This window comes from Arachis hypogaea, chromosome 18 (assembly GCF_003086295.3).
Source record: "Arachis hypogaea cultivar Tifrunner chromosome 18, arahy.Tifrunner.gnm2.J5K5, whole genome shotgun sequence".
Classification (NCBI taxonomy): Eukaryota; Viridiplantae; Streptophyta; class Magnoliopsida; order Fabales; family Fabaceae; genus Arachis; species Arachis hypogaea.
Window position 1 is genome coordinate 26,518,472 of NC_092053.1, and position 14,226 is coordinate 26,532,697.

The 14,226-nt window shown below is 31.8% G+C and overlaps 1 non-coding gene across 1 annotated transcript; it reads left to right on the forward strand.

Moving 5' to 3' along the window:
* Positions 1–492: 492 nt before the first annotated feature.
* On the forward strand, positions 493–596 carry LOC112774750 (small nucleolar RNA R71). The gene has a single exon (XR_003189213.1). It is a non-coding gene; the product is annotated as a small nucleolar RNA R71 (small nucleolar RNA).
* Positions 597–14,226: the final 13,630 nt, after the last annotated feature.

A 14,226-nucleotide genomic window follows, 5' to 3' on the forward strand; every position in this document is an offset into this window, starting at 1 on the left:
CCACCATTATTAAAGCCTTGTTGAGACTTTTGTTGATCCTTCCATGAGAAATTTGGATTATTTCTCCATGAGGGATTATAGGTGTTTCCATAGGGTTCGCCCATGTAATTCACCTCTGCTATTGCAGGGTTCTCAGGATCATAAGCTTCTTCTTCAGAAGATGCCTCTTTAGTACTGTTGGATGATTCCTTCAATCCATTCAGACTCTGAGAGATCATATTGACTTGCTGAGTCAATATTTTATTCTGAGCCAATATGGCATTCAGAGTATCAATTTCAAGAACTCCCTTCCTCATAGGCGTCCCATTATTCACAGGATTCGTTTCAGAAGTGTACATGAACTGGTTATTTGCAACCATGTCAATGAGTTCTTGAGCTTCTGCAGGTGTTTTCTTTAGGTGAATGGATCCACCTGCAGAATGGTCCAGTGACATCTTTGATAGCTCAGACAGACCATCATAGAATATATCCAAGATGGTCCATTCTGAAAGCATGTCAGAATGACACTTTTTGGTCAGTTCCTTGTATCTCTCCCAAGCTTCATAGAGGGATTCACCTTCTTTCTGTTTGAAGGTTTGAACATCCACTCTAAGCTTACTAAGCTTTTGAGGAGGAAAGAACTTGGCTAAGAAAGCCGTGACCAGCTTATCCCAAGAGTTCAGGCTGTCTTTAGGTTGAGAGTCCAACCATACTCTAGCTCTGTCTCTTACAGCAAACGGGAAAAGCATAAGCCTGTAGACCTCAGGATCAACCCCATTGGTCTTAACAGTATCACAGATCTGCAAGAATTCAATTAAGAACTGAAAAGGATCTTCAGATGGAAGTCCATGAAACTTGCAGTTCTGTTGCATCAGAGAAACTAATTGAGGCTTAAGCTCAAAGTTGTTTGCTCCAATGGCAGGAATTGAGATGCTTCTTCCATGTAAATTGGAATTTGGTGTAGTAAAGTCACCAAGCATCTTCCTTGCATTGTTATTATTTTCGGCCATGTTTTCTTCTTTTTCGAAAATTTCTATCAGATTTTCTCCAGAGAGTTGTGCTTTGGCTTCCCTTAGCTTCCTCTTTAGAGTCCTTTCAGGTTCAGGATCAGCTTCAACAATAATGTTCTTATCCTTGTTCCTGCTGATATGAAAAAGAAGAAAACAGAAAAGAAAATATGGAATCCTCTATGTCACAGTATAGAGATTCCTGTATGTGAGTATTAGAATAGAAGGATAGAAGAAGAGAAATTCGAACACCAAGAGGAAGAGAGGGTTCGAATTTTGAGATGAAGAGAAGTGTTAGTAAATAAATAAATAATTAGAAGGAGATGAGAGAGAGGAAATTTCAAAAATTAATTAAATTAAAAATAAAATTTAAAGTTAAATTTTGAAAATTAAAATTGAAATCAAATTAAATTAAAAATTAAAACAATTAGTTAAAAAAAAGAAATTTGAAAAAGGGGAAAGGGATTTTCGAAAATTAGAGAGAGAGAATTAGTTAGATAGTTTTGAAAAAGATATGATTGAAACAAAAAGATAGGATTGATTAAAAAAAATTTGAAAATCAATTTTGAAAAGGTAAGAAGTTAGAAAGGAAGTTAGAAAAGATTTTGAAATTGATTTTGAAAAAGAAATTTAAAAAAATTTGATTTTGAAAATTAAAGTTGATTACTTGACTAATAAAAAACTAAAAAGATATGATTCTAGAGTTTAAAGATTGAACCTTTCTTACTAGACAAGTAACAAACTTAATATTTTTTTGAATCAATCACATTAATTGTTAGTAAAGATTTGAAATTATGAAACAAAATAAGAAAAAGATTTTTGAAAATCATTTTGGAATTTTCGAAAATTATGAAAGAAAAATGAAAAAGATTTGATTTTTGAAAAAGATTTGAAAAAGATAAGATTTTTAAATTGAAAATTTGATTTGACTCATAAGAAATAACTAAATTTTAAAAATTTTTGACTAAATCAAATCAAATTTTCGAAAATTATGAGTGAAATAAGAGAAAGATATTTTTTTTATTTTTGAATTTTCAATGAAGAAAGAGAAAAACAACCCAAAGACTCAATGCATGAAAATTTTGGATCAAAACATGTGATGCATGCAAGAACACTATGAATGTCAACATGAACACCAAGAACACTTTGAATTTCAAGATGAACACCAAGAACTTATTTTTGAAAAATTTTCAAGAAAAGAAAACATGCAAGACACCAAACTTAAAAATTTTTATTCTTTAGACATTAACAAATTGAAAATGCATATGAAAAACAAGAAAAGACACAAAACAAGAAAATATGAAGATAAAACAAGAAGACTGGCCAAGAACAACTTGAAGATAAAAAAGAATGCAATGCATGAAATTTTCGAAAATAATTTTTAGAAAATTAAAAAGATGCAATTGACACCAAACTTAAAACTTGACTCTAGACGCAAACAAGAAACACAAAATATTTTTGGTTTTATGATTTTATTAATTTTTTTTTTCGAAAATTAATTGGGAAAAACGAAAAAGAAGAAATTTTTTTTTCTTTTGTATTTTCGAAAATAAGAAATAAAAAGCTTAAAATTAAAATAAAATTACCTAATCTGAGCAACAAGATGAACCGTCAGTTGTCCAAACTCGAACAATCCCCGGCAACGGCGCCAAAAACTTGGTGCGCAGAAATCGTGACGGTTCCATTCCTTGGTAACGGCGTTGAAAATTTTATATGCACGTTCATAATCTTAATTGTTTGTCACAACTTCGCACAACTGACCAGCAAGTGCACTGGGTCGTCCAAGTAATAAACCTTACGTGAGTAAGGGTCGATCCCACGGAGATTGTCGGCTTGAAGCAAGCTATAGTCACCTTGTAAATCTCAGTCAGGCGGATTCAAATGGTTATAGAGTTTTAATAATTAAAAGATAAATAAAACATAAACTAGGATAGAGATACTTATGTAATTCATTGGTGAGAATTTCAGATAAGCGTATAGAGATACTTTCGTTCCTCTGAACTTCTGCTTTCCTGTTGTCTTCATCCAATCATTCTTACTCCTTTTCATGGCAAGTTTTATGTAGGGCATCACCGTTGTCAATGGCTACATCCCATCCTCTCTGTGAAAATGGTCCAATGCGTTGTCACTGCATGGCTAATCATCTCTCGGTTCTCGATCGTACTGGAATAAGATTTACTATCCTTTTACGTCTGTCACTACGCCCAGCACTCGCGAGTTTGAAGCTCGTCACAGCCATCCCTTCCCAGATCCTACTCGGAATACCACAGACAAGGTTTAGACTTTCCAGATCTCAAGAATGGCCATCCATGGGTTCTAACTTATACCACGAAGATCCTAATATCTCGGACTCGGTCCTCTGTATTAGATATCTAAGAGATATTCATTCTAGCTTGTTTGCATGTAGAACGGAAGTGTTTGTCAGGCACACGTTCATAAGTGAGAATGATGATGAGCGTCACATAATCATCACATTCATCATGTTCTTGGGTGCGAATGGATATCTTAGAATAGGAATAAGCTTGAATTGAATAGAAAAATAGTAGTACTTTGTATTAATTCATGAGGAACAGCAGAGCTCCACACCTTAATCTATGGTGTGTAGAAACTCTACCGTTTGAAAATACATAAGTGATAATGGTCCAGGCATGGCCGAATGGCCAGCCCCCATGAAAGTCTAAGATAGCATAAAAACTAATCAAAAGATCCTTTACAAAGATAGTAAAAAGTTCTATTTATACTAAACTAGTTACTAGGGTTTACAGAAATGAGTAAATGATGCAGAAATCCACTTCCGGGGCCCACTTGGTGTGTGCTTGGGCTGAGCATTGAGCTTTACACGTGTAGAGGTCTTTCTGGCGTTTAACTCCACTTTGCAACCTGTTTCTAGCGTTTGACTCCAGAATGCAGCATGGAACTGGCGTTCAACGCCAGTTTACGTCATCTATCCTTAATCAAAGTATGGACTATTATATATTTCTGGAAAACTCTGGATGTCTACTTTCTAACGCAATTGAGAGCGTGCCATTTAGAGTTCTGTAGCTCCAGAAAATCCACTTTGAGTGTAGGGAGGTCAGAATCCAACAGCATCTGCAGTCCTTCTTCAACCTCTGAATCTGATTTTTGCTCAAGTCCCTCAATTTCAGCCAGAAATTACCTAAAATCACAGAAAAACACACAAACTCATAGTAAAGTCTAGAAATGTGATTTTTATTTAAAAACTAATAAAAATATACTAAAAACTAACTAAATCATACTGAAGACTATGTAAAAACAATGCCAAAAAGCGTATAAATTATCCGCTCATCATGGTGTCTTTGTATCAAGTCAACCTTGAGACAAAACATTTAGAGTCACGACTAGACTCAAGGTGCAAAGTACCAAAGAAAAGAAAAAGAAAATGTTGTGTTCAAAGATTAGTCAGAGGTCAAAAAGAGGAGAATTCATAATATTATCCGGGTTCTAGTTCCAAAGAACATTAACATTTCTAAGCTTCAATGGATAGTGAGATGCCGGAACTATTCAGGGTGCCAGTGTTATTAACCCCACTCAAAGAAAAGATAGGATCTTAATTGAAAAACTCAATTCTTAGGCTAATCCACTTATTTGTTTTATATTGTTTCTAGTTTCTTGAGGACAAGCAACAATTCAAGTTTGGTGTTATAATGCGTGAGCATCTTTTCTATATTTTCTTATTATTTTAGATATGAATTTATTGAGTTTTATTTAGATTTTAGTGTTTGAAGCCTATTTGGATGCTATTTTGAGGCTCATTATGGTTTTATTAATTTCAGAAAAGATTCGGGCGAGTTTGACAGATTTCGTGCAAAAGAAAAAGGAAGAAAGTGAATGTTGTCAACCCTGACCTCTTCGCACTTCAACAAGCATAACTTGACTTATAGAAGTCCAATTGATGCATTTCTAGCGACATTGGAAATCTAACATTTAGAGCTATCCAACGATATATAATAGTCTATACTTTTCTTCTGGCTTCACAGCGTTAAACACCATAACTCGGCGTTTAGCACCAGGTGCCTCGTAACGTGTGTGAGCTCACTGCCTTAAGAGGTGCTAATCACCGAGCCTGGCATTTAGCGCCAGGAAAACAGTAACCAATGGAAAGTTTACTGCCTCGTGGGGCGCTAAACACCGATTCTGGCATTTTGCGCCAGTAGCGCGGATCCAAGTTTAATGAAAGGGATTCTTTAGTTAGATTTGGGTTATATTTATTTTTATTTTATTTTGTTTTAGTTATTTTCATTCTTAAACACAATCTTTTGGGCTTTAGTAGTGATTATTCTATTTTATTTTCAAATCAAATTATGTTAGATATAGAAAGGAAAAGATTTAGCCCTTCAGGGTCTCTTCTTTTCTTCCTCATTCTAGTTTTTACACACTTTTGAACCCTAGTTTGCTCTCTGAGCCATGAGTAACTAAACCTCCTCGTTAAGGTTAGAATCTCTATTTATTCTATGGATTAATACTATTGTCACTCTATTTTAATTAATGTATTAATTTAAATTCAAGGATTATTTTCGTTCTTCATCTTATGAATTTGAGTGTATTGGAAAATAACTCTTGTTCTACATGAATTCTTATTGAATCTTGGAAAAGTTATCTCACCTGAATACTAGCTTGAAAGTAAATTCCACCTAAATCACTAATTACCTGGACTTAACAGGATATGTGACATTTAATGCTCTTATATTTGGGTGATTAGGGTTTTTGTGGCTAATAAACTAGAATTGAACCTAACCCTCTAATCTATATTAAGTGACCAAGGAATTGGCGATTGATTAGGTTAGAGGAGACTAAATTACTAAGGAATTAGGGTTTAGTCAATTATAGTTTGCCATGAATTGAATTGTGCATGATTAAAATAGTTGGTAAGAAATATAAATTCGAAAAAATAAACATCTTTGAAATCTTAACTGTTCTATCACATATTTCTCACACTAAATTCATTATTTGCTTTCTAAATTCTTAATTTATTGCTTGATGCTTTTGAATCCCAAAATACTATTTTCTGCTTGTCTGACTAAGTGAATCATTCAATTGTTGTTGCTTGGTCCATCAATCCTCGTGGGATCAACTGTCACTCACGTAAGGTATTACTTGGTACGACCCGATGCACTTGTCGGTAGTTTGTGGTTTCGAAAATCTGCACCAGTGAACACATTGTCTCTAAGACAGTTTTTTTACTTTTGTGTCTACTTTTTTACGAAGGACAATGATGGACACGAGATTTGACAAGGTGGACACAAAATTTTTCCTTTTTAAAACCCTAATTAGACGTCTTCTCTGCAATGCTGATCTCCTCTATGGTATTCTCTTTTCCCTTTTCTCTATCTCCTCTCTTTTTCTTTCTCTTTTTGTTTCTTTTTTGTCTTTCTCTGGTAGGTTCTCTCTTCTTCTTCCCACTCTCTGTCTCCATCCTCTCTTATTCTTCTTTCTGTTCTGTTTTTTTTTTGTCTCTCTCTTCCTTTCCAGGTACTTCTTCTTTCCCAGGCACTCTCTTCTTCTTCTGTCTCTTTTTACTTCCTCTTCTTATTCTTTATCTGTTTCTCTTCTTTATTTTTCTTCTTTTTCTTCTTTCCCAGGCGCTCTCTTCTTATTCTGTCTCTTTTTACTTCCTCTTCTTATTCTTTTTTTCTCTTATATTCTTTTTCTTCTTCTCTTCTTCTTTTTTTTGTCCAACTAATCTAACTACAGCCAATTACCGATTTTTGTCGTCACAGTTGTTGAAAATCACATGTTCTTCACTTTCTCAAACCCTAAGCTAGATACAACTCTTCCCCAGTTCTTGTTTCTTATTTTCTTTTTTATTTTTTGATTATATTTTTTTGTGATTTGAAAATCTGAAAATTAAATATGAACAAGAGAAATTATCTTTCGTATGAAAAATTTTAAATTTATACAATAATGCTGTGAATGAAAGAATAGGCGATTGAATGTATGTTGTTCTTAATGGAAGAATGAATGGAAAAAAGTATATTGCTGTTATGTTGCTGTTATTCATATTGCTGTTGATTATTTTTAGTATTTGTTTAAATTTATAATAATTTATGATTTATATTTTTGACCTGTTTATTAGGAAAAAATTGAACCATTGGACCGCTCTGAGCAATTTAAACCATTTCTTTATTTTAATTTTTTGAATCAGTCTGAACTTGGGGCAGCTACGACAATAGTTTTGATCTTTGCAGTTTTCTATTTGAGAAATAGGAGAAAAAGACATTTGTTGATTAGAAATTGAGAAATTAATACTAATCCGTTAAGACGGAATGTGTTAAACCGCATAATAGGAGGAGGCCATAGAAATTGTATTTGGGAATTAAGGATGAGTATAGATGTATTAGAAAGATTATGCGAGTTACTTAAAGTTTAAGGTGGATTAAGCGATGAATGTCGTGTAAGTATATCTGAGCAAGTGATTACTTTTTTAATAATACTAGCTCATCATAAAAAGAATCACACACTTCAAGTTAGATTTTATAAGTAAGGAGAAACAATAAGTAGGTATTTCAATAAGATGTTGTCTTCGGTTATACGTGTCTAAAGCTTATTATTTGCAAAGGCGGTTCCTGTTTTAAATGACTACATAAATCCCCGATGGAAGTGGTTCAATGTAAGTCTAGTGAATAACTACGGTAGTGGTTTTGTCTTATGTATAATTTTGTATAAAGTTAGTCTTGACACTTAAATTTTTTTGGTTTAGGGTTGTCTAGGAACATTAGATAGAACATATATAGATGTGACTGTTCTTGAAAAAGATAAATCAAGATACTGAATAAGAAAGAGTAAAATATCAACCAACATCCTAGGTGTATGCAATCGAGATATAAATTTTGTGTACATACTTAGTGGATGGGAAGGATCTACATCGGATTCAAGAGTCCTTAGAGATGCTATTTCACGTTGTAATAACCTCAACATACCAATTGGTATGTAATAGTTAATTTTTAGGTAACAAAAATATTTCAAAACTTTTAGTTCATACAATTTTCTTAATCATCATAACGTATCTCTTTTAACTTATAGAGAATTATTATTTAATATTTAGTGGATGCTGGTTATATTAATTACAAGAGATTTCTAGCACGATATAGGAATACTCGATACCACATACAAGAATGGGCCCGTGAAAAAAATGCGCCTAGAAACTTTTGAGAATATTTTAACAAGAAGCATTCTTCAGCTAGGAACATCATTGAGTGTTGTTTTGGGTTACTAAAGAAGAGATGGAGTAATTTTGAGGATTCCTTGTTTCTACACAATTAAGACACAAAATAGAATAATAATTACTTTTTGTCTACTGTAAAACTTTATTCGGCTTAATATGGACTCCGATCCTGAGGAGGATATATTACTTGAGGATAACCAAGTGCTTATTAGAGAGGAGCATGGTGATAATGAAGATGGCGATGATGAGATGATTGACATTGTAGAAGGCAGCAACGAATGGACTGATTGGTAAGACAACTTAACACATGAAATGTACAATGAATGGATGCATAGCCGAATCTATTAGTTGGTTTACTTGTTGTATGTGGGTTTCATTTGAATTATTATGATAATTTGTTGTCTTGGATATTTATCATAGGGAACCAGTTTAGTACTTTACCGTAGACTTTATTTTTGTGTCATGTACATTGTATCTAAACATAATACATAAACATTAATTTTTAATGTCTCAGTTTTATTGTCTTTGTCTCAGTGTCGTGTTCTATTCTCTCTTCAAAAACAAACGTAGCCTTAATGATGTCATTAATTTTGAATTTCATTTCACTCTTTCTATTTGAGATACGTGATACAAATTAGTTTCCTATAACACATCAGTCACCAAGTGACTATACTATTCTGGTAAAACTAATTTTTTTGGTTTCAAAACTCTTGCTGCGTGAATATGAATAAAGAAGAAAAAAATTGAAGAATACACTACCATTTCTATCCATGAAAATTGAAAACACTGACACATCTACCCATAGAAGAAGAAAATTACCATTTATATCCATGAAACATGGGTTCTGCATAATAAAATTATCCAACAACTAAAAAATTACCTAAAAATTCCAAATAACCTTTATCTTCACCAATACTACCATCATCCCCCTTTCTCTCTTCGCATTCCCTATTTTTATTTTTTCCATTCCCCATTTTTCTCATTCCCACCCTTCTTCACAATGAACTTCTGCCGCCGGCCTCTCCCAACGCTACCGTAGCGGCCAAGAGACCCACAATCACCACCGATACACCTTTCTCTCCACCTCTCAAAGCCTTCGACGCCTTCCCACTCCTGATCTGCTTCGTTGAGAACAAACCCTATCTCTACCTTCGAAAACCTTGAACTTGTAGGATTCCCTGAAGCACTGTCATGCGACCTCCATCAACCATGACGAATTCAATTCACTAACCATTAGCACCATCACACGACTTCCATTAACCACGACGAGCCGACATTGCAGAGCGCGATGTCGCGATCTCTGACGAGAACTAAACTCTATGGCTTCGCAAGAAGATTGGAGGAGAATTTCAACCATTGGTGGTTGTGGTCGCTGGAGAACCAGAGGGAAGGAAGTTTGCTGAGGACCATCACCTATGACTTCAACGCCTAATTCTATAATGGTACTCTTCAGATCCTTTATCTCTTCTCTCATTTGCTGTTATCCTTTCATCATTGGAAAGGAGAAGAGACGAAATGGTGGACTTGCACCTTACTGATTGAATTTGTGGCCTTGGATATGTTTCTTTTGCGATGATGTGGTTGTACTAGCTCAATTGATTTATAGTTTTTCTCCATTTGATGTGTTTTGCTACTGTTGTTGGTGCCTCTGTTGTAACAACACATATGCTTCAGAGAAAGAGAGAGTAATGTGATGATGATAAGGGTAATTTAGATTTTTAAGTTTTTAGTGTTTGGATAATTTTGTTGTGCAGAACCTATGTTTCATGGATACAAATAATTTCTTGTTCTATGGATAGATATATCAGCGTTTTTTGTAACACCCTAACTTTTAGCATCTCATGATCGTACTAAAAGTCCAAGCGCTACTTACCTCTAAACCTTTTTAATTATATACTATCTTTATTTAATATTGAGCCTTCGCGAACACGAACTGAAACTTTAATCAAGAAAACAAAAGGGTCTTTACTTAAACCTCTTAATCACAAAATACATATATATTCACATAGCAATATATAAATAGACTTATTCAAATAATTTCAATTAGAAGTCCTACCCCTCTAAAAACTAAAATAATAGCCGACGAGGGGAAAATAAATTCTAACAACTCAACTCGTGAATATAATCTTCTATGCTCCTGTAGCTCCGGACTAAACCTTCGCACCTGTAGCTGAAAGGGGTGGAAATAGGGGGTAAGAACTGGGGAGTTCTTAGTAGAGTCGCAGTGTAGAGTTATATTCATTTTATATATATTTGATCCGCGATAACAGTCAACAAAGTACAATCCAATTCAACAATTATAGAACACAGAATCCAATCACAAGCACACACAATCATAGAAGAGACAATCACAACAAGTATGCACAAACAAGTATGACGCATGTCTATCCCTAGTGCAGGTAATGAGCTCATCTGTCGGTTTCGACCCGCTCCCAACATAACTCAGCAACCTTTGTCTGAGTTTGGTTTCCAGTGTCATATCCTCTGTAAGCAACTTCTGTCTTACAGGTGCGACTCTCTTGAGCTGATGTATTCAAACATAACCTCTGTAAGCAACTTCTGTCTTACAGGTGAGGCTCTCTCTAGCCAATGTATGTAGCGAGAATCTCTGTAAGCAACCTCTGTCTTACAGGTGCGACCATCCCCTGGATTGGCCAATGTATCTCTGGAAAGTAAATTTCGGTGGACTCACCACCATATCTCTGCTAGTTTTCAGCAGGTAAACAATCATCTCTGCTTTTCTCCTTTTCTTTTCGTTCTTTCTTTCTTTTAAAACCAAAATCATCCCTTTGTGACATTCTCTAAAACCTTTTAAAACAATTTCACTTAAACCAATTCTTCTTTCAAAAGATAAAGGGAAACTATTTATTAGTTAAACCTGTCAGCAAGGCCTCTAGACTTTAGAGGAGCAACAACCAATCTCATTTTCTTGAGTTCATTATAAATCATTAACAATCGTTGTTTTCTAAACTGAATTTAATCAAATAAAGTTTCTAAATCAAATCAAAATCAAATCATACAAATTAGAAGTTTCGAATCAATTTCAAAACCAAAACCAATCCCAATTTCATCCTTAAAACTAATTCTTTAACTTTTTCCATGACGTCGCAAAATGAAACCATTCAATCGAAATTCAATTACTTTTAAAGTTCACTAAAACTCTTCCGAATGAAATTTAAGTCAAATTCAAAACATAAGCTCTTTTCATATTTAAATCAACCTTAAAACATAATTTTTCTTTTACATAATTTAAAGTCGTAAAATAATTCTTTTCAAAATAAGTCGAACTCAAAACATATACTTTTCTTAAATGAATTAAACTCGAAACATAAGTATTTTCTTAAATCAAACAATATAACTTCTCAAATCCAATCTTTTTCTAAATAACATTTCAAACAAGGTCTTAAATTTTATAACAAAATTTCGGCAGCATCTTCCCTAAAACTTGGACTTTGCCACCCTTCTCGAGTCCCATCCTAACTATTTCTCAAACTCTTTCAAATCATTTCCAATAAATCAAAACCATTTCTAATATCAAAACATTTATAAAATCAAACCAATTAAAAATCAAACCGCCTCCAAAATCAAACCATTTTCATATCTTAAATCATGTTATCAATTCATCGATTCATTTCCTATTAAATCTCAATGCCATCATCAAATTTTACCAATTTTACTTGATCACCAACAACATTTCATCCCCGAATTAATCAAAATAATTCGGTTCTTGGCTGCATTTAAACCGACCAAATCCCAAACTAATTACAAATATTAATATATCACAAAAATTTAACATAAATTCAGTCAAATTCAATCAACAATCAATCACAACATCAATTCACTTATTCAACACCAATTTAATCGATCATAAATTACTAAAATTCTACCTCCATACGAAATTAAAACCACGAAAGCTTCAGAGAAGTCTTTTAACCGAGCTACTGAAGAAGAAAACGTCCGAAATTATTTGTGCCTCCTAGAACTCCAGTTGATCGAACTCAAAGGGTAGGAGAGCTACGTCACCGTCAACTTTTACCGGACAAAAGTAACGCTAAAGTGTAGAGGAAGAAGATACAAACACTTTTATTAGATTAAAATTTTTATTAGAATTACGGATTTCAAGAAATTAGAGTTGAAAACTCATGGTTTCCATGAAAGCTCACATTCACTCTCTCGGCCTTTCTCTTTTCTTTCAAAGTCCATTCGGTCGTGAAATGAAAAGAAAAGGAAGATGATTAAGGCTTATGTTAATGAATGAAAATTTTGTGGTGGTTAAAGCATTAGTAATAATAGTTTAAATTAAGCCACGTTATATATACATATATAATTAAGCAACGTTTCATTCCTTTGATTTCTTTCTTTGTTTGTTAAAGGCTTCGGCCAATTTCTTTCTTTTTCATTTACTCCAAAGAAGAAGAAGATAATTAATTTAAATTTTTTTTATTAAAATAATTTTTAATAGATAATTTAAAATAAAAAAATAAATCATAATTAAATTAAATTTTAATAATTATAAAATTTTATTTAATTATTTTTGTTAAAAATAATTTTTTTAAAAATAAAATCTCAATATAATATAATAATTTCTAAATAACTAATTATTTAATTTTTAAAATTAGAAAGTCTTACATTTTCAATTTCGTGGATAAAAATATTTGTCTCAAAAATTAAATTAACATACAATGAAAATTATTAAACCTATATCCATAATTAAAATTATATATATATATATATATATATATATATATATATATATATATATATATATATATATATATAATGTTAAGTTTATTATAATACTATATTTATTAATAATATATTTATATATCCTGCATATTTTATTTAACAATATTTAGTGTTATATTGTTTATAATATAAGTACCATACGTAAAATATATATTCCATTAAACTCAATATATATATATATATATATATATATATTAATGTTAGGCTTATTATAATACTATAATTATTAATAATATATTTATGTATCTGCATATCTTAATTAACAATTTACATTTAGCATTAATATATCAATATTTGACTATAAAAAAATTTTAATGTTACTACATATAATAACTTTTATGTTCGATAATAATTTACTACAACTAAAAATATAAATATAAATATTAATATATAATATTGAGTTAATATATACACTAACATTTAACATTCCTTAAATTAATATTAATATCATATTTTAAAATTAATAATAATATATAGTTTTTTGATTATTACACATGACATGTCATACTTTTATATTTAATAATAATATATAATTTTTAAATTATTATTACACATGATAATATTAATATAGATAACAATTAACAATAAAAAATATTAAAAAACACTACTTACATACTAAAAAAAATTAATTTTTGAATGACAATAATATATATTCTTGGGTGTTTTACATTCTAATATTAATATTCAAGATACATTATCTTAATATTAATATTAGTAATTAAATTGTCTTACTATTTAAAATGACAATAATACTATTAATAACTTAGAAAAAAAATACTAATAGTAAAATAATTACATTCATATAAATAAGTTGACACGATAATAACTAACATATTGAGGATGATTTAGATGCATAATAATATATTTTTTTGAAAGAGTTAAATTTCGTACCATTTTTAATTCAAAATACACTATATGCACTAATAACCACACTTTTAATATTATCAAAAACAAAATATATATTATTCTCTTTTCATCATCTTTATTTTGACTTACTCACGCACTCACTCTTATTTTTAATTCTCACTTGCATTTACTCTTATTCTCATTTCATTGTTCTACTACTGCTACTACAAAGCTCACTTACATCTAGGAGAGATCTCAACAACTCCTGAATAAAGGAGATTGTTATCCACAAATAATGGTGGAACTACTCCAATGATAATTTTTGGCTCATCATCTATAAGTATACTGACACCCCTCAGATATACTTACATTCTAATCTATTAAAAACCTGCCAAAATTCCTTAGTAACTTAAGTATCAGAGTCTCTTGCAGGTACTACCACCCACCTCCTCACAAGTAACTCGG